Source organism: Zootoca vivipara, chromosome 8, assembly GCF_965207765.1.
Source record: "Zootoca vivipara chromosome 8, rZooViv2.hap1.1, whole genome shotgun sequence".
NCBI classification, from domain to species: domain Eukaryota; kingdom Metazoa; phylum Chordata; class Lepidosauria; order Squamata; family Lacertidae; genus Zootoca; species Zootoca vivipara.
In genome coordinates, this window is record NC_142591.1 from 31,747,111 (window position 1) to 31,769,938 (window position 22,828).

Genomic DNA, 22,828 nt, shown 5'->3' on the forward strand with positions numbered 1-22,828 from the left:
ATATCATTTGCTGGTTCAGAGTGCAGGATTTGGATCCGCTGCTGGATTGGTTTACGCTGGAGGGAATCTTTGCCATTGGTTCCCGCCAAAATGTATCTTTTCCCTGCTAGTTCTCTGTTACTATATAAGTCCCAGTTTTTCCCCATTCCCTGTGTTCTGGCTCTTACTTGTTCTTTGAAGTAAAGAGATGTTGTACCAGATCCTCGCCTCCTGCTTCTTATTTGCACTGAGCTGAAATCACTGAAGACCCACTACACAACATTAAGGATATTAAACATCTTAAGCAGACAGTGGGTGGGTGGGGGAACGGGGTGGTGAGGAGCTGAATACTTGTAGATTCCAAAAAAGGAGCTGTAGGTACTTGGCACTTAATAAAAAAAAATCTACTTAATTCCCCTCATCTGTTACTCATCAATAAAATGAGATAAAATGACCGAGTTTTGCAAAGTACCATTTGAGCTCCATGATGAAGAGTGTCATTATATTATATTATTCTAAAACTGATTATGCTGAGATGAGACATCATCACATGACCTCAGGTGGCTGCTGCCAACAGATGGCAAAGTAAAATCCTTTGGGCCCGATTATTTACTTATTCAGAAGATTTGCAATTATGAACAGTGGACAAAAAAATACATACCAGGTCTTTCTGATTTTATTTTAAAGCCTATTTTCTAGGTACCATATGACAGATATCATGCTATAATGGCATGCGCTTGAAACTTTAACTCATCACGGTTGAAACGTCTGTCTAGAACGTTCATTTTTGGGTTAATTTTTACTTGAGTAGACAATGTAAATCTGAGGATGATAGAAGTTTCACCACTGCATTCTGCTTCATGTAAATTGGCATGTGTGTGTGATTCAACTTGGAAAAGTTTGGCAAATCCAATTAATATCAATAAAACTGCTGGAGTTCCTAAATTTATCAGTTTAATGTAAAGGGTGAGGGGAAAGCAGAAGGGCTTGAATTTGGAAATAGCTCCACTTTTTACTTGAAGAAAGGAGCAGCAGGGAAAGGAGCAACAACAACAACAATAATAAAAATGTCACAGAAGTTAAAAAGCAGTCTATCAAGTCCATTTTCATTGGCAGCTTGCTTTTCCTCCTTCACTGTAATATTTTGTTCACTGGAGTTCTCCCTCTGCATACTTCTAAAAAAGAAATTCTAACAGAGTTGCTGTTTGTAGAGTTTAGGGGCTGTGCCCCAGCTCCTCCCGATTCTAATTGCATAATTTGATTTGCCAATTGCGAGGAGAGACTCTGGTGGCATACTTGTTTGTTTTATCTCCCTCTTTTGGAAAGGTCACTATCCCGTCTACGCAAGTCGCTAGCAGAAGAACTGTAAATTAATTCAATCTAGTGGTCAAAAGAAAACACGCAGCTCCTACTCCTTGGCTTCCCCCTGCCCTGCTGCAGATATTTCCACAAGTTCCTCCAAGTTACAGAGTCTTCCCTGAGGGAAGCACCTCTCCTTCCATGACTGAATCACCAAAAGCCTGGAGAGAGCAGGAGTGAGTTACGTCCCCTTCTGGAGTTGCCTGCCAGTGACAAGCCGAGCAGAGTAAATAAAAAGCTAATTTCCTCTTTCTTTCTTTTTTTGAAAACTATGTAGCTTATTGCTGAAAACACACACCTATGTATAATCTTTAAAAAATATTACTGAAATATGAGTGTTTTGCAGGAGTTGCTACAGAAACACGTAGTGCTATGTAGAATCCAAAATAGGATGTCTAGACAAACTCCTACTGTCTGACCTTTTATGTATTTCCTAATCCAACCAATCTTGCCAACCAAATTGGTGACTAAGCAGCAATTCACTTTATACACTGTCATAAAGACCTGACAGGGCCCAGGTCACCATTATAAATTTCAGTCTGGCTACTTCAGCAACTCTCAGCTTCCTTTACCAACACAACTCCCGAGTGGTTTCTAGCCTGTGATGTGTGCACTGGATCATCGTGAAGTAATTTTTGGGGGCCGTAAAATCCGAAAGCCACAACTCGGCTGGGAAACAGAGAGCACTTTCATCCAGCAAGACCCCAGAGTTTATATTAAACCGTAAAAGAAAGACTGGAGAAAGTCTCTGGTGGAAACAAAAATTTAAAAAGCAGTGACGTTAAGGTCAAGGGCAGCTGACTGGTTGGGCGAAGGAGATCAGCGTTTGCATCTTTGTCATTTTAAACGTCGAAATGGGCGTAAATAGCTCTAGCCCATATGAATCACAACCCCTCCCCCCTCCTTCCTCCATAGTCAAGGCATCCTTCACCCTCCCTAGTAGCCATGTGTAAAACAAGCCAAGATCATTTAAAATGGCACTCAACCAAAAAGTTAAAAGGAATGTCCAGTCCAAGATTCCTTCCACATTGAACATCCAAAATTGAGCTACCTCAGAAATCCTGCAAGGTACGGTATCTGCAGCCAGGAGTCTGCAAGCACCCCCCATTGTTGTTAATATTAATTTCATTTATGAATCTCTTCCTTGATTCAAATGTCAAAGCGATTTATAATACATCAGCGTTTCTGCAAGTTCTGTTGTGAGTCCCACGGTATCAGCCAGGATGGGCGTGGCAAGATTTGCTGGAGGAGGAAGAGGAGTTGGGGGAGCTTGAGCAATGGCATGAGAGCAGGACCCACCATGTTGTTGCCAGATGACACAGAAGGAGAGGGAGAACCACCTGAGTCAGTCTCCACTCCACCCAGCAAGTTCAATAAAGTCAGCTGATCTGGGTGGTCAGCATTGCTTCATGACCAGACCACATGCAGTGGAAACTGCAGATGACCTCAGTGTGAAGACTCTCCCACATATATTGCTTCAACACATCATTCTGACACCTAAGGTAGGTTTCCCCAGCCGCCTTCTCTCTGAAAAGATTGCTGGCTACTGAGGCAATTTACACAGCATAATCTGTTTGCTTAGCTAACGATAAGGGAGATGGAAGTTGTAGCCGAACAGTATCTGGCGAGGACCTAACTTGCGCCAGCTTGCTGTACGCCAGCTTCCTGTCTGTAGGATTGCTCCCTTATTCATCCTAACTGTACCCACACAAGTTACTAATAGTGTGATGCAAGCAGGGCCTGCAGCAAAATGTTGGCATGTAGAATGCTCTTCTTCAGGATACTCCATTCCACCCCCTGTTTCAGCTGGTTTTCCAGCCTCCTCTCCCACAGAGGAGATATTCTTTTGCTATGTATTGCACTTGAAAATTCCACTGCAGCTGAAAAAGATAATCATTCCGTGAGGTCTCAGAGGCACAATAAATTATTTGTGTGTGAGAGAGGTGTTTGGGGAGGTTTTTCTATTATGAAGAAAAAGAAAGTTACTGTTTTCTCCCACTATTCCCAGGGGTGCCCACCCCCAAACACTTAGACATCTGCATAATTTCAAAGAGAAGCCTTTCCAAAACACAGTCACACGGCTTCCAAGAGGAATAATAATAAAAAATGCCTCACCTTGTAAAACAATTCATAAGGCGTGTAATTTTTCTACAGGCATTTTTGTTGTTGTTGTTGTTTTCTATCCTTACATAGAACTTGTAACTTTGCTCCTGTTTAATAAAGTTTTAGGTGGTTGGTTATCATCACAGTTCTGCACTGTGGGGCTTTGTACATTGCACAAGATCCCCGAAGGAAGACTGAAATTTACCAAGGACAAACTGTTGCGCACACCTTTCATTCTAAGTGCGATGTGCACCTCACTGCTTCAGTGAGATTCTTCAGGGATGCAAGGCAGAGTGAGGGGACCCTCTCAGGCAGCTGCCTTGGGGTATCATGAAAGGGCACAGGGAATGGTTGTTATTTATTATTGCTGTATTTTTACTGTCAGGGAAAGGGAGAGCTGCTTGCAGGATTTTCTGCTGCAGGCGCCAGCATCATGACTTGGCTAGCCTCGGGGACCTTGACTTGGGTTGGGTAGGCAGGGGCACTATTTGTTGCCAGCCCAGCAGTTGCATAGTGCTAACCAAGGCTTGATTCCCTTTGGAAGGAGGTCATTTAGCTTTTTGTAGCATCTGTATTTGTTTATACAGGTTGAACACTAGACATATCAAGAGATCCAACGCACCCTGGTCACCATTTCTTTCAGCTCCTGCCATCGGGACGGAGATATAGAACTATGCAGGCAAGAACGAGCCGTCTAAGGAACAGTTTCTTCTCTAGAGCGATTTTGGCCTTAAATGGAAAGCCTGGACTTTGAAGTCATCTTATTTTGCTTGTTATTTGTATTATATTTACTGTTTTTAATTAGGTTTTGTAATTTTGGATTATGCAGAATGCTTTATCTGAGTGGATGTAGCAACCGAGTAATTTCGTTGTTCCCGCAAGGGGACAATGACAATAAAGATATCTTATCATAGGTGGAAGCACAGCTTGAAACACTCCGACCAAATCCATTCCTCCCACATAAATACCTTACGACCTTACGACCTATGCTTACAGCAGGGGTTGGCAACCCCAGCCACTGGGGCCAATGGCATTTCTTCAGGCTTCTCTCTCAAGCCCCCTGGACCGTCACCAGTCCTGCCACCCACCCTCCTCGAGAGCATTTGCCTGGATGAAATAAGCTCTTGAAGTGTGATGGTGCCTCTTAGATGCATCTGATGGGCTAACCCTCCAAGGAGGTGAGCAGCAAGGGATCTAAATTACTAAACAGGTAACAAAATCAGCAGCCTCTCAGATCACACCCACACACCATACATTTAAAGCCGTCTTACAACTCTTTAAAAGCTGTCGCTCCCTTCTAAGAATCCTGGGAGCTGTAGTTTGTTAAGGGTGCCATTAGGAGACCCTTAACTACAGTTCCCAGGATTCTTTAGGGAAAGCTCTGACTCTTAAAGTGATAGGAGGGTGTTTTTAAATGTATGGTTTGGATCTCACTCCCTTCAACAGGACTTGCTTCCCAGCAGCAAGAGTTCAAATGAGGTTTTATACATCCCAAAATGACTGCTGGAGCCCCACCTCTTAAGCTGAAAATGCTCCAGGATCTCTTTCTGTTGTCATCCCTCATGCCAGGGTGAAACTAGGATCCTGTGTTGAGATATCACATGACACAATGGCTTTTGACATACTTTGTGGTTTATTGATTGCAACATTCACAAAGCGCGACCGAAAGGGAACTGAATTATGTGAAATGATCTGGAATCCTACCAGCTCCTCACTCATTGCACTTATTCCAAACATGAGTTTGGTCGATGAAGAGCATTTCATATACTGACATGGAACCTATTTCACAGTATTTGAAACAAAACACCTTTTTTTTCGTTTCATTGGGAAGTGGAGGAGCTTAACGTCCAGATCCCATCTTAAAAGGGCTCACTGTTAAAACCTGTAAGAAGAATCAATTCTGTTTGTGTGAGATGGGATTGGTCAGAGTTTAGCTTTCTACAGGATATGTGAAAGCTTGAAATGTGCCATTGTAGTGATGTTTTTTTCCTTATGATGTGAACCCTACTGAGGTACACATAACGTAAATGCACCCATTAGTGATAATGCCTAGGTATCAGATATGATATGGCAAAGAAAGGCACAGTGGATTATCTCTTTTACCACCCCACCCCCCCATTTAGCAGCAAGCTATTAATTGATGAAGTGCAATTAATACGAAATTCCCTCTTTAGTTGTGCTTCCCCGCTCCCACTTCCACTCAGACCGTTCTGCTTAGGGAATGAATGTGTGTGGGTAAGAGAGGAAGATGCAATAAGATGGCGGAGATTAGGCTTACTGAGCGGCCGCCGAGCCAGTCTGGAAAAGCTGTCAAATCGCCCCATTTAGCTCAAGGGGGGGGGGGAAACGGTCTTTAGCTGGTGGGTGATTCAACGATCTGCAGAGCCAGCTCATGGATGCTGCTTTCCTGGAGCAGCTGTGGTTTACATTCCCACTTCTTTGGTTAATTCTGGAAGTGCATGTGCAATTGCAGTAAGTTCTTGAAACTGCTTCAGCAGATACTTCTGTAGCCTGGAACAGGGGAAGCACTCGAGAGGAAAAAGAGAAAGGGAGGGAAAAACTCCTGGCACAGAAGAGAGGAAACTCCTTTGCTGAATGGTTTCTCCATATCCAGAGTGGGAAGAGCAGGAAAAGCCTGAAACTTGCTGTTGCTGCTGCTTTGGATGAGTCATAGTGGAGGGTTTTCTTGGTCACTGATGTATTAGGACACATTTGCCTTTGGAGACAGAGATGTGCGCTATGTGGGCAACGGAGGGAAAAGTATTTAACGTATGTTGTGCTGTCGGGTGGGAGCAATGTGTTGAAGCTGTGGGTGTGAAAATGATCCATGGGTCAGTGAAAAAGCTAGTTGTATGTTGTTGTTGTTGTTTGGAAAGGGAAGCAGAAGATAGTTATTCAAAGGTTTTGTCCTCATGGGATAAAATCCTGATATTTTTGTTTTGTTTTGTAGCGTTTCGAAGCCCTGCACACTCTTGGCCAGAGGCCAGAAACTAAACATTTGCACAAACATTAGGAAACGATGACACTTTCAGCTCTCTTGAAAACTGCTGTCTGTCTCCAGACTTGGACTGTATTTGCTGTGTTGGTACGTACCACAACTTGCCAATAAAAACCAAAACAAAACAGGATGTGTCTGCAGTGTTGCCTTTGTCACGCATGGCTCTTTAATCATTTGAATTTGAGCTCGCGCTTTAACGAAAGCATTTGCGTGAGGTGCAGCAGTTCAGCATTACTTTGGTTCCTGGTATTATTTGTGGGCCATCTCAACACACATTCTACAAGCTGCTGGTCACATGTCCATCTGGCTCTCCTCTGCCTGTGCTTCCCCCCAATTCTTGCTGCAATGGCAATATGATCACAGAGTTCTTGCTCATCCAGATATGGAGCAGTGCTTCTCTTGTGAGAGGTTATGCTGTTTTAGTTTTATTGCTTTCAGAAACTGATCCAGAAAGTTGACACACAAGCAGACCTTGCCTGCAGGACAGCCCAGTTCATCCAGCATAATTAAAAGCATTCAGAAACCAGGAAAAAGAAACTGCGTGTCACTTAGAACAGCAATGTTGCATTGCTAAGACTGTAGTCCTGTACACATATACATGAGAGTTAACACCTTGCATAGTATTCTGCGTAGAATTGCATTCTAAGTGTAGGCTACTTAAATTAAGGGTGCAGAATCTGTGGGTCTCAAGGTGACACTGGACTCCAGCTCCCATAATCCCTGAGTATTTACCATGTTGGATGGGGCTGATGGGAGATGAAGTCCACAGGCTCCCCACCTTTGACTTTGTTTAATTACTGTAATTAAACAAAGGACAAATTAAACAATGTTAGGACCATGATGCAAGCCTGAACTATATTGACACTTGTGAGCCAAACCTGACCACCTCATTCTGAAATTCAATTCCCCTTCTTAGCCTCTTAGCAGCAGCTCCTCATGTGCAAACTGAAAACAACGGCCTGTTTTGCAAGTGACAGCAAATTAGTGCGACAGCACTTTGCATGCCACGGGAGGGCATGTAGAAGTAATAGCCAAATTCATTTCCCTTTCTGAACCTATTCGATGACTCTGTGCACCACAGCTAACTGCACAAAAGGCATGATGGGAATGCTTCCCATTTTAGAGTCTCAGGACGCAGAGAATTTAATCTTCTGTGACTGCTGGTCTCCAAGCACTCCTGCCAACTGAAGGCGTTGCTGGCACAAGAAGCACATTTGCCAGGTCTCCAACTAGCAAAAAATACCCATGGCTTGTAGTATTAATCTTTTCTTTTGGGTTTCGTTCAAGTAAGGTTGCCAGGTCTCAGGGTTTTATTAGCCTCCTTCTTGGGGACTCTGGAGAAAGGGGTTAAAGCTCAGGCTGAAGAGGTGGAAGCCAGGGTGCAAGCTCTTTCCCAAAAGACTGATCCCCAGGTATCCCCTCCGCTATATAGATCACGTCACTCTTTCCCAGCATCTCTCTCTCTCACACACACTCACTCACACACACAGTGAAAAAGAGGCAGCCACTAGCAAAGGCACAAAACATGTATTATGAAAGTATTTGGGAGCGAAAGCAATGACCCTACACTGGATATATATATTAAGTTTACCTTACACTATGGACTCAGCCACATTAGTAAAAAAAACCAATGATTTGAATGTGTTATAAACACGCAACACCAGGTGGTGCTAGAGAGCACAAAACCTTTCTATAGCGTTTTTACATAGGGTTTCTTTTGTTATAATGATTTAATTCAGGCATCCCCAAACTTCAGCCCTCCAGATGTTTTGGACTACAATTCCCATCATCCCTGACTACTGGTCCTGTTAGCTAGAGATCATGGGAGTTGTAGGCCAAAACATCTGGAGGGTCGCAGTTTGGGGATGGCTGATTTAATTTCTGACTTCTTTATAGTCCCTCCCACCCACCCATGTGTAGATCCACCCTGAGTCAGTCAAGTCATGGGCACCCTGAGTCAGTCAAGTCTTGCCCATTATGGTTTGCCCGGACTAATGTGCAAAGTATATACTCTACTACTGAGCTATGGCTCCTCCTCTAAAAAGATAAAATTGAGATCTCTCTCTTTTCAACAGAAAAAAAAATCACCATGAGCCTTGAGGCTCTGCTCCCTTCTCTGACAAGGTCCACCTTTAAGCTCCAAGACTAGTGTGGACATGGAAGATGACACCAATATCCTGAGAGTGGTAAGGTGCTTGGCTTTCCCAGAATCTTGGGGCTAAGAGGATATTCGCAGCTTGGACCAACGTTTGGACCAGGGCTGCCTCCGCCCTAGAATTGTGAAGAAAAGCTATATGCAGCAGAGTTATAGGCAGCAGATATGAGTGACCACTTCACACCTGCCTATTCCTACAAGAGGGGAGGGTTATCCATCAGGTATAGCTCAGGTTTGACCTCAGTAGTGTCAGGGGACATCATGGCTGGCCTCAGTGAGCATCTTGTAAGGACGACTTAGAACTACCTTCTCCACAGGGCTAGCCTGAGACCTATTGCTGTTTGAGTGAAGGCAAAATGGTGGACCTCCCATTTCTTGTATAGAAGCTGACCAGACTGGAAGTTGAATCTTAGGCTGGGTAGACAATAGGGGTGCCAACTTGAATAAAATATTTGGGTGGGGGGCAGGTAAGCCCCACCCACATAACTGATCACATGACGTGGTACACACACATACCATTTGAATGGCAATGCCCATCCACTTGGAAGGGGGCAAATATTGGAGATCCCTTGGCCCCTAGGAATTGGCAGACAACATACATTTAAAGCAAACACCCTCCGCCCTCAGGATTCTGCCATTAGTTAAGAATGTTGGGAATTGTAACTCTGTGAGGGGCAATCTATAGCTCCCAGGAATCTTTCTGGTCTGGATGTGCTTTAGATGTATTGCGAGTATGCAGCCTTGCTTGAACACTGCCTGTGTACTTCACTGCAACCGAAGGGATCAAGTTTGTTTAGTGGGTGGAGGTCACACTATCAGGCCTGTTTTCCAGCACCACTTGTCCCTGCTCTCCCCCACCACTCCAGTCTTTGCTGCCTGAGGCTGCCATCCCAGACAGTCTAATGGTAGAGCTTTCCTTCCCCCTTCACACTGGTCTTAGCTGATGGAATAGGCCATGTGCCTTCAATCAAACTGTGGCTTTGTTCATCCCATCTATTGGTTTCTTTCTTGCTCAGGCGGCAACGCAATTAGAATACAATGTTCAGCTGCTAACCCTTAATGATGCTAACCCACATTGACAAAACTCAAGGGAACTCAAGGAGGACGTTTAGAGCCATGGTGCTGGTACAGAATGTGACTGAGAGAAGAAGAGGGAAGTGGTTGTCTTTTTTGGGGGGGAGAGGAAATTACTGAAAAGCGTCGGTAAACTGCATTCTGTGGGTGGCAGGGTTTCTAAAATAGCTCTCCAAAAGGCAGAAAAGGAAGCAAAGATGAAGTAGAGGAAAAAAAGTGAAATGTGAAACTGGTGCAGATGCAAATGAAATGTAATAAATGCATGCCTAGACATAGCTATGCTTATGGTGTATGTTCCCTTTGACCTACTTAGCCGGGACCCTAAAACTGCAGCAGTCAACTTTTTCATGTCCAAACCCTTCTTAATTATAACATGAGACAGTTTTTAAAAATATCAAAATATATATATCAAAAAATCACCACCCTGAAAATTGGGTCTTTGGTCACAGCACGGCATTTCTGAAGCACGGATCAAATCGCTTATGGATCAAACTACACTGCAGAATGACTAATTGTGGGATGACTAATCCCCATTTTCCCTCCAAAACTCTATTTCATAGTGGCCCAGAAAACACAACCATCAAGATGTTGTTATCTCATCACGGGCTTTTGCATTGAAACTCTCACCCCTTTGCAAGGCACCAAACAGAATAATTTTTAGCCCACAAAATAAAGAACCTGCAATCCTGCACACACTTATCTAGGAGAAAGCCCCCTCAAACTCAGCGGGGCTTACTTTTAAACAGACATATGCAATATTGTGTTGCCAGTCAGTGTAGCATTCCCATTTTTTAAAAAGAATGTATTTATTTATAAAACAGTTCTGAGCTGACACTGCGTAAAAAGAGGAGAAAAAACAACAGCCCTCCTCAGAAGATTTTTAGTCAATGAACAGAGACTGAGTGGAAGAAATTGAAGGCAAGGCCATTATATGCTGGGCAGGATATTTTGTTCTTATAGTTGTGATAAAGGTCCAATGCCACCATCATGGTCTGTTTGTGATAGGAATGGATGAATAAATCAGTTTGCTGTTTCTCCCTGCTTCTCATTTTTTTCATTCCTCCCAATTTCTGCATCACTATCAACTTGCCACAATCAGTCTCTTTCAACTGAATTAAGTGTGTCAAAACCTGTATATAAAGTCAAATAAGCATTACTCAGCTTCCGGTATTCTTACTGGGTATGTGAGAGAAAAGCTTTCTGTACAAGAAGTGCTATTAAAGTGACACCTTACACAATCTTTAGACATAAGGGATGTGAAGACAGTGTGGCTGTAGTGGCTGAAGTATTGAGAGATTCCAAAATGGGCTCCTAGTCAGAAGAATCCATTTAACTCTCTCAGCTGACCTGATCCTTTGCATTTGAAACTAGTCTAATATTCTTGGCTTCAAAGAAATGTAGGAAACTGCCTTGCACAGGGTCACAGCAGTGGTTGCTCGGTGTTGTCTACTCTGACTACCCATGGCTCCTTAGGGTTTCAGGATTAGGGCCCTCACTCCACTGTGCTGGTTATCAAAATCTGCCAATGAAGGCAGTTAATCCAGTGTCAAGTTTTTGACACTAGATTAGCTGCCTTCATTGGCAGATTCTCCATTCCACATTAGATTTTCTGCTACAGTCCGTTCTGAGATGCTGCATGGGCAGTTACATTTGATCAAGGTGCAAGAGCTGGCCCTAGCATTAGGCAGAGTGAGGCAACCACCTCAGGAAGCTGAAATGGAGCGTCACGAAGGGGGATAATCTATTGTGGTTGGATTTTTAGTGGGACAGATACGAGAAGGCACTTGTGCGCTTTTCTGCCTTAGGCGCCAAAATAATTACCCCAGGGTTTTACGCCCAAAGGGGAGGGCACCATTTTCTGCTCTACCTCAGGCAGCAAAATGTCTTGCTAAAATGCTTGTGTGAATGGTCTTGAAGTTTACAAAGTGGTGGCGATGCTGACATTGTCGCCTGTTGCAACTTCAAAGGAGAGTGTTCATGCTTTGGGTGGAAGAAGATTATTCAGACTGACAGCAAATGAAAAACTTACCATACTCTTGGTTTCATTAGTCTTCATTATATGACCACGACAGCTTTAATTGCTGCCCTGCATACATAAGTAATAAAAATGTAAAATGTTTAAATGAACTGTGCCTCCCAGAAGCCATTATAAAAGATTAATGACAAGCACTCTTTGCTAATTTAAACGTCTCTAAAAACCACATCCGAGTAGCCCTTGTGGTTATGATGATACTAGAACAATATTTGCAAGACCTCTTGTCTTGAACTATTATGCACTGAGCTTTGATGACTTTGATTATTCCGTCCTTAGTGAGTCTGACTTCAATACATATTTGACTCCCATTTACTCAGGCCTGACAACCCATCTCATTCCTGAGGTCCAAAGTGGCTTCAGGTATTGATAACAGTCTGTCTTGAAGAACTGCTGATGGTGCTCCGAGGCCTCGAAGTGCAGGCATTATTAGCAGCACTCCAAACTTACCTGTTGCAAATTTCACTTCTTGGGCAAAGAGCTAGAGAAGAAAACAGTACTTGGCTTTTCTAACAAGCTTGGAAAATGGTTGAAGCCCTGCAGCCCTGCATCTAGCCCTTTATCCTATCCTTCCAGGAGGAAACGTGCCCTCTCCCCTCCTGCAGTTTCCAGCAACTGATATTCAGAAGCATAGTGCCTCTGACTGTGGAAGCAGAGCATAGCCATCATGGCTAGCAGCCATTGGTAGACTTATCATCCATGAATTGGTCTGATCCTCCTTTAAACCCATTCAAACTGATGGCCACCACTGCTCCTGTGGGAGCAAGTTCCATACTTTAACTATGCACTGCATGAAGAAGTTCCTTGTACTCCTTTACATCTTCCAAATCCTACCGACCTCATAAAAGTAATGCAGTACCAGCTGGTTGGCCTCCATTGCTCTTCTGGCTTCCCATCACCAAGGGTCTCTGGTACTTACTGAGAGGGAGATGGTAACATGCCTGGAGCGAGGTGGCAGCAGGTATGTCAGATTGGCTCCTTACTCCATGCCTCATTTCCCACACTTCTCCCTTTTAGAAAGTGGCAGCAACTCATTGTGTTGGGAAGCTCCACCTGCACCGCCTCATTGGCTGCTACTGAAATAATAGTTGACCAAGTTTAGCAGATGAGCCGAAAACTGTCCTGGCCTCAGTAGATACAGGAGATTATAGCCAATGCTAGTTTTGCTCAGAGTAGACCCGCTGAAGTTTATGGGCATGTCTAACTTGGGTTCATTAATTTCAACAGGTCTACTCTGAGTAGGACTAGCACTGGTTACAACCCCAAGTAGACGTGGGGATCCCTTTCCACGAATCAACTTCTGTTTGTGCAAAGGGCAAGCAAGCTCTCAGGAAGTACAGCATGCAAGCAAAACAGAGACACCGTTAATTGTCATCTAGATAAACAGAGACCGAAGTTACTCCCCAACACATATATTTTTAGCCACTTTTGGTAGCTACCCAATGAAAAGATCGTCTTACCTATTTTGTATCGGTTATTCCATGAATCCAACACAGCAACAGTTCTCCATACCAAAAAACAGATCAGATATAGTTAAGAATGGCTCATGTTTCTGGAAGAAAAGTGAACAGGATCAAGGGAGGGCTAACCTCAAAACCTTGGATTTAGCAATTTGGCAGAATATCCTGTAAGCAAGCAAGGAATGCTTGCCATGACTCCATTTTCTTCATTTCTCCATGTAACAAAGTGAATGAGAACCACTAAAACAGAAAAAAACAATAATTGATATATAATAGAACAATAACACATATATAAAAATTACTAAAACACATATATAAAAATTACTATATAAAAATTACTAAAACCATGCAAATAATTTCAATAAAACAGCTTTAATTTATAGCCTGATATCATTTGACAACTTGCTAAGCTATAGGACAAACAGTGAACTAGTTCAGACATAAAGATCAGCCTTGGTTTAGTGTAACAAAAATGAGTCACAGCAAACATTGGACCTGTGTGCCCCCACATATCCTACTCTAGCAGAGTTGAGAGGAGATCAGAAGCCATTTTTTAGTAAACAGAGTTGACCACGTCTGAACCCTAAACTGGATAATCTTAACTGTGGTTCCTTGAAACAACCAAATTCATAACTCATGCTTAGGAGCTGGTTTCTCCCAAACAAGTCCCTGTTATGATCAACCAGCTTGTTGAGTTCAGACCAAACCACAAGATAAAATAGTCACCAAACTCTTTCTTTTAGCAGCACTGGAGGACAAGGGGGTGGGTAACACACAAGCCTAAGGCCTCTTGTGGCTTTTAATGTTTGATGGATTTCTGTATTTTGGTGTTTTGTTGGAAGCCGCCCAGAGTGGCTGGGGGAACCCGGCCAGATGGGCGGGGTATAAATAATAAATTATTATTATTATTATTATTATTATTATTATTATTATTATTATTATTATTCCTGTGAGGTCTGAACTCTTCCAGTATGTATTACCACCAATGAATCTCATACCTCGATCCCCACTTCACTAGCAGCTTCTATCAGGGACGGAAATTATTCATTCATAAAGGCAAATAGAGACTAAAACAATCTGGGGACAGGAAGTGCCATGGAATATATGCTCCTTGCATACTTTCCCACAGATTTCACAGATGGCAACAAGGACAACTGTGTACAGTACTACAAACAGATAAATTATTGGAACGGCATGCCTCATTATGCGTTGCTGCAGGCTTGTCTCTGCTTACTGTAAACTGCATTAATTTATAAACTGCCCTGAACTGACTTCAGAAGCAGGGTAAAACCGCCCAAACAATTTTATTTAAATCTTAAGTACATTTTTAATATAATGAATGCTTGCAACCCAATCATTATGGGCATTTCAGAGAAGAACGCATGCACAGAATTGCAGCCTTTGGCGAAACAGGAGGTGCCATCTCATTTCATCCCATGACAAGTGATCATGGTGACTATAATATTCCGCACACTAACTCTACAGTAGGGATGGGTAAATTTAGCAGTTTCTGTTTCTCTCCGTTTCTCATTATTCCAATCTTAAATTCAGTTCCCTATGTTTCGACATCAATTTGCGATTTTAAAAAAGTGCTCCTGAAAATTCACCAGCTTTTCACAGTGCATATCTCTCCCAATAAACACCTTTTTGTATGCAATTTTGCCTATTGTACATATTTTTTTTGCAAAGCAATTTCCCCTAATATTAATGCTTTTTTTTGCACCTATTACTTAGCTGGAGAACCGAATTAATAATAATAAAATGATAAATAATAAAAATAATAAACCTTTATTTTCACTACACCACAAGTGCAGTGAAATTAAATGAGCCTCCACCTCATACACTCAGTCTTTTTTGCACTCTGTGTGCTTGTCAGAAGTCAATTGCACCACTATTTTTTCCCCATTCAGCAGCCCAACAGCCCACGGATAAAAACTGTTCTTTAACCTGTTGGTGCGGCTGACTATACTTCTGTATCTCCTGCTTGAAGGTAGGAGATTAAATAGGTGCTGGATGGGGTGTGAGACGTCCCTGAGAATTTTCCTCGCTCTCCTGAGGCAGCGGTCTCCTGCGATGTCATCTAGTGAACTCAGGGGACAGCCCATGATATCATGTGCTGTATTCACCACCCTCTGTAGGGACGTCCTGTCTGTGGCTGTCAAACCAGCGTACCACACTGTAATACAGTATGAAAGGACATTTTCTATTGTGGACCAGTAGACAGAGATCATCAATTTTTGTTTGACATTGTTCTTACGCAAGACCCTGAGGAAATGGAATATTCAAATTTGCAATATTCAAAGAATATTTTTTACTTCACATATTGTTTTGAAAGTGTGAACCAGGTAAATAAGAACTGGCTTGAATTTCTGTCCCATTCCCACTCTGCAGAGTGGCATTGAGCTCAGTGAGATTGCCTCCAGCCAAAAAGGAAGGAAGCCAGGGTCTCCAAGATCTGTATCTGTATTAGTGATCCCGAGAGCAAGAGAATGTTATTACCTTAGGTTATCGAATCCCTCCAAAGGGTCACTTCATAATACTCAATTCCTACAGGGAAGGTAGTTTTCAGCACAATCCTATACCTGTCAGTTAAGAAGAAAATCCCATTGAATTCAGAAAAGTAAGTATAGAAAATTTTGGGATTGGGATTGTAATGCATGAGAGTTGTGCCCTGGGGTTCTTTCCATTGCAAGTGAAAAAATAGCAACCAAGCATCTGTTTATAGGTGTCATGCAGAGGTACAGGGAGGTCAGCCAGAAATCTGGTGTTGTCCAGGAATCTCCAGCTTCCACCTGGACACACAAAACTACTGAAAGCCAAGTTTGAGTCAATGTTGCGGCTTTCATTTTGATCCAAATAGTTCAGCCACATTATTGAGATAGAAATCAGGGTTACATGGCAAATAGTGACCCCCCCTCTGTGCTCCCTGTCACCTTACAGAAGTGATGAACATTTCATTTTGCAGGGTTATGCCGCAATCTGATTCCTGTGTGTAAGTGCGTCAATTGAAAATGGATGGAATGTTTATTATTTCTAAATCTCATGGTGCTGGGTGTGGGGAAGGGAAAGGGAAATGTTGGGGTTTTAGGTCAATTACCAGACCTATAGGTAGCCACGCTGACAGATGAGCCCTTTGTTCGTTTGTACTCTTTAAGTACTACACCCAACACTGGATATTTTTTGTTCATCAGATGAATATATATCTTAATATGCAACCATTCCTGACCAGAAGCCTGTGTCCTAGGAATATTCCACTCCCCCTAGCATTGATGATTTGGCTGGACTATGAAATAAAGCAGAATAAATTCTAGACATTGCAGGGATTACTGCAATGGGAGGTACAGAACAGCTCACACTTGCTTGCCACAGTGATGGAATTTGGGCCAAATGATGGGGGAGATGCTTCCTTCACTCACATTGGCTCATAGAAACTCCACTTCTGAAGTGGAAAGTTTGGTTCCCATGGGCAAAAGCTCTAGTCCCAAATCAGAGACCACTGCACTCACAGAAACCTTTAGAAAACCGAAGTTATTTCTACAAATTCAAGTCCAAATCCTAGAGTAATGATCAGAGACAGGTGGTATCATTTTTAAATGAAGCAGAGGCTAAATGGTTATACATGGTCTCAGTGCTTTTTTCTGGCGGGACGCAGGGGAACACAGACCCCTAAACATTTTGTGAATCCTTGTACAGTACTTTTGTCCATTTACTGTATTTATTTTCCCTGATTTGAACTATAAAACGGTGATTTTTTTGAGTCAAAATGAGAGTGCCCCTATACATTTTTATTTTTTTAGAAAAAAAGCACTACATGGACTTATGCTTTGGCTTTGGAAAAGATGGCAATAGTTTTCCCCTTCAGAAAGATTGGAGTAATTTTTTTGACTATATTACTAATAACTGTAGAAGTTTGAAGATACTTGCAGGATTTAAATAAATCCTACGATGTGAACTGGAAGTAAAAAACGGAATTGCATGATTCAGATTGAGCAACAAAGCCGAATGGTGGGAGGGAGGGAAGTCTTATGCTCGGCAGAGCGAATGGTATTGAGAAGGGAGAATATATGTTGGATGTAATTTGTTTTATTTGGAAACTGCAATAAAAATTATTAAAAATAAAATAAAAAATAGGAGTACCAAATGCCCTACAAAAGAGCAAACTTTATAAAGGACTTTTGCATATTCTAAACAATAAATGGCCTCCATATACCTATGCAGTAGTCATAACCTTAGGTATCAATATCCCAGGTTAGGCCTCAAGTTGCATGTGGCGCATTAATTCTTCTACAGTGCCAGCCTATTGTAGTTAAACAGTTGAGGTTTCTAACAGTTGGGTGGGAATGGACCCTGTGAATCAGCTATGCTAACCCTTCACTCTGAGGCTGGCTGTTCTGTACTTAGCAGTTCACAGGTGCCTGTTGATATTCTTTTTGAATGGGGATTCTATAGGCTATTTGCAGATGGTGTGCTTTGGCGTCTGGTCTTAAATCAATATCCACAGGAGCTCCTGCTGGCAGACCAGTCTCTCCAAACACTATTGCTTCTCCCTGCTTTCAATAGTCCCCCTTCAACAGCTACTCTACGACTAAGGAAATTATCGTGGTTACGACCTGATATCACATATGCTATGAAGAGAAACTGGTTTACTTTGTAGCTTGTATAGTGTTCTAGACAATGTTCTGTACCCCTTGACCATGTAAAATGGTATCTGCCTCATGCAGAATTCTGAAATTCTGGGCTCTACTTTAGGTCTCTTCTGAAATAACTTGACAGCTGCTCCTATATCTGTTGTGGAGTTAACCATCGTCTGGCAAATAGTTGAGTTTTTTCCTCTGCTAAGAAAAAATGGCTGTCCAGAGCTGTTGTCACTTCTTGCACAATCCGCCTACAATACAGAATAGTAAAAAACGCCCTGTTTTTGAACACTTACTGCTGGACAAATTCGTCTAATGTCGTGGTTTTTTCTACAGGTAGTGCATAGTGTCTGAAAGGGTGTCTCTTTATTCCATTCTCTTCCAGGCTTCAGATGCAGACGAGGACAGAGAAGCATGGCTCTCTGATAGGTATCCACCATGTAATTTAGCAGCATGCCTGGTCTTCGCACTCTCAAGGAGTCACTGGTTTAAATGCGCTGTGGTATATGCAGTGTGAGTTACACTGGGCTGGCAATTTGCTGGGGGCGGGGGATAATTTCCTACGAATTTGCAAATCCCAAGTACAAATCCTGTATTAATCTAGCATGTTGTCCTATATAAGAACGACACACTTGTAATTAAAGGGAAAAATCACTGATTTATACACATGAGCAGTGAATGGGAGAGGTTTGGGCACTGACTTGCATGCATTTTTTTTTTTTACAAATCTATGCTCCTTAAAGCTCTCTGAATGCACATGTGCATGAGCACACAAAACCAGACCAGAATAAATATCTTACAAAACGCAAGGGAAAGAACAGAGACCTAAACAATGCCTGACTTGTTAAAGAATTGCAAATCTGACCCTCCAGATGTTTCTGAACTACATGACCGTGCTTGATGAGCATGAATGGAATTGTAGTTCAGCAGCATCTGTAAGGCCAAAACTTCCCCACATCTGCAATTCAGCATTCCCATGTAATTTTGTTTAGACATTGACTTCGTTTTTAAGATACAAGCCTTTTCTCTTAAAAAAATAAAATCAGTTAAAATAGATACACAGGCAGGTATTAGGTGCTACATATGCGACCCAGGTGGCGCTGTGGGTTAAACCACTGAGCCTAGGGCTTGCTGATCAGAAGGTCAGCGGTTCGAATCCCTGTGACGGGGTGAGCTCCCGTTGCTTGGTCCCAGCTCCTGCCAACCTAGCAGTTCGAAAGCACGTCAAAATGCAAGTAGATAAATAGGATTCCTACAGCGGGAAGGTAAACGACGTTTCCGTGTGCTGCTCTGGTTTGCCAGAAGCGGCTTTGTCATGCTGGCCACATGACCTGGAAGCTGTACGCTGGCTCCCTCGGCCAATAATGCGAGATGAGCGCGCAACCCCAGAGTTGGTCACGACTGGACCTAATAGTCAGGGGTCCCTTTACCTTTACCTTTATGTGAACTATATATGGTAACATTTCTATTAGTTTTCCTGTTTATTTTGCACAATCCTGAGTCACAGCTAGCATATATAACAAAAACTGAACTAACTGTAACTATATGACAATTTATATGCCTGTGGTGCTGTGTGGTTCTCCAAGGCCCTTGGCAGAGCTCTTTTCCAATCCTTTTAACTGAGATATTTCAAATGGAGTTGGAATCGTGACCACTGTGCATAGGAAATATCTGTTCTATCTTTGAGCTCCTTCCCTTTCCAAAATGCTTTCTGGAGATGCTGGGGATTGAACCTGGGATGGGCTGCATTCAAACAGCGTATCAAACAAAGTTATCCTGTTCATACAAGGACTTTCATTTTCATAATAGAACTTCCTCTCCATCCTCTGTCTCCCCAAATGTTCTGGAGGTTTGAAAGAACTCCCAGAATGGATCGTGGGCACAGGTGGGAAGAGAAAGGGGGGGGGGCTCTGTTGTGCAAGCAGAAGTCCTTGCCTGAACAAGATGACTTCATTGGATACAACCCAATGTGTGAGTACAGATTAGCATCACCCCTGATGTCATGCATGTAGGCTTGCCCCGATTCCTAATGTAATGCAATGCAATGTAGAAGACATTGTGCATACAACTGTACACACATCTTTCTCACTACAGACATTAAAATATGAAGTATTCGTGCCTTGAACTGGGACTTAATTACCCTGGTAAAAACTGCCCCCATAAATATCAATCCCAAGAAACCATAGATGGAATGCAATATCAGGCATTCCTGTTGGAGGGTGGGAGGCTACCTGGAAGCTAGAGTCAGGCAGGCCTCTAGCACCCTTCTGGTGTCACCTGACCTCCAGAGACAGGATGCTGATGGGCTGTAGTACAGGCATCCTGTATAGCCTACAACTCCCATGATCCCTAGCTAACAGGACCAGTGGTCAGGGATGATGGGAATTGTAGTCCAAAACATCTGGAGGGCCGAAATTTGGTGATGCCTGCTGCAGTATGACTGTAACTGACTTTATGTCCTGCAACTGATCATCACAAAGTTCTTTCTGGCTCTTACCCTGATAATCAATGGTTGTATGGTTGGACTGAGAATTATCTGGAATGAGTAGCACTAGCTGGCACACTGCTACATATACTACTGGGTAGTACAAATTCATGTTGCCAGGAAGCAAACCCACCATGGCTCTGGAACTGATGATCTCCAAGGGATGAGAGTCCTGCATACATTTTGAACTTGAAACAGTATGCTGTATTCTGCCAGAGACAGAATGAATGAGCCCTGGTCTATCTATGCATGCCACAGAATGACATGGTATGAGTGGTGTGTAATAGCTCAGAATGCAGGGCTAGGAATGCCATTTTGGGGTGCTTCTCTCCATGAAAACACACACACGAAAACTAGCATATCCTGGAGATATCAGCCTGCTCTGTGCTCTGCTAGTTTTGTTCTTGGAATACTCTCTCCCTCCTTTCTTCACCTATGGGAGCATCAAAAAATGTGCTTCTTTGTTTGCACTGCTATAACCCATTCTACATTTTTAAGACGTTCCCACCTTGTTCCCACCCCGTTCTGTTGCATGTGCTCATCTACCCTGAACCAACAGCATTTCTGCCAACAAATAAGCAAAAAAAACCCACAAAATGAATGTAAAATTCTTATCAGATACGGGTTTTTCATACCAGGTTTTTATTATTATTCATGGATACATATACAAGAGATGCATAGTTTTTCAGAGCTAGGGTTGAATGTAACAAACTTCCAAGACAGCTCAAAAGAAATGAAACAAACAATGACAAAAAGGGGGTGTGACATACTGGGAACAATACATATGATTATCTTGCTAAAGTTATTGCAGAAATGCAAACATTGTGGTGCTTGTGTGGTCAGCACCTCGCCCAAGATATTTCTGTATCAGAGTCAAAAATCCTTTGGCCCGCCTGAAGGTTCCTCCACTTTCACTCTTCTGACATTTCAGGAAAATCGAAAGAAACGGACGTCTGAGAATTACACTGGAACTCCCTGTCTTTCTTGGCAACTACATGTTTTAAATGTAGAATACATGAAGAAAGAGCAATGGTTGGCAAGGGACGTCCAAAAATATGTTTTAATCTATGGAGTGCTGCTCCAGCACAAGTTTCTGCTGCAACAGATGAAAATTATACAGAAGCACTTCTTGATGAATGGTACAATTATGATATTGGAAGACTGAAAGTTGCCTGAAACGGATGTGCCTGCAATATACAGAATACAGATGCTAACATATGGCATTTTAAAGTGTATCGTTTTATGAAAAATCCCCCTCCCGCAGGAGTCAAAAACAGTTGAAGCAATCTAGCTTTCTGTGGAAAGTTGTGCTTTGTTTGATGTATTTTCTAGCTACAGGTTTAGCTGAAAATGTCAAAGTTTATATGTATATATAATATGGCAGTCTAGGAGAAATGCATGCAACTGCTATAAAGCTGAGTACAGGATAAATATCTCTTGCTAAGCAGTTGGGAAGTCACCCAATTAGAAGGACCAGTAACGTTATAATATTTACATACAGCCATATTATATTCTTATGTTTTCACAGTAATGTGCAAATGTTACAAATATGGCTTTTCATTTTTTAAAAAAAGTAAGTAAGACATAATTGTACAGAGTAATATTTCTAAATGTTTAGGACTGTTTCACCTTTTTGTGAAACCTGTTGAGTTTGCTCTAACTGTACACTGCACTCATTCACCACCTTAGTAACTGTGGAGTTGTTCACTCGTATTTCCTAAGGCACAATATTAATGTTAAATGCTTTTAAAAATGGAGCCATGCTTTCTTTTTGTCTATGTGACATAATATGCCATTACTAGCTATACGGTAACAACATTATTGGTTGTATGAAATGCCATGTCAAAGACTACATTACATGCTTAAGTTTCATATGTACTCTATAAACTTGAAGCTGCTCTGAAAACATACTATACAGCATTGCATATTAAAAGGTTTGGGTTTTTTGGTAATATTTGTTGTACACAAAGCAGAGAGTTATAAGGCTTCAGTGGAATAATTATCTTATAATTGAACAAATATTTTACATTCTTTGAAAATGGTATTTACATTTGCTTTTAACTCATCTTTTGTCATTTGGTAATTAACACATGTTTCATATGCATCCTTCTGGACTGTCTAAAGTGCTTGCTTATCAGCTTGAGGAAAGAAAATGCATTTGTCTTAAACATAACAAACCCACAACACAGTAATGGCAAGAGTGTTTGCATGGGATCAGAACTGCATTCTCAGAAGCAGAATCAGAATCAGAAATTATTGCTGAATTCAAAGCATTCACAAGGCATATATATATATATATATATATATATATATATATATAAGCATAAATGCTAGTTTGTATGTATAAGCATATGCATAAAACAGTTGAGGAATATTTTGTGCTGTTCAATTTTCTTGTGCTATGTCTAGAAATTGATTTAAGTCAAAGTATTAACATGCAGTCCTATGATACATGAGCAACGACCTGCAATAGGCTGAAAAGTATAGAAATGAGATGACAATCTGGGTTTGTTTGTTTTTATAAAAAATGCATCAGGAATAAGGCAACA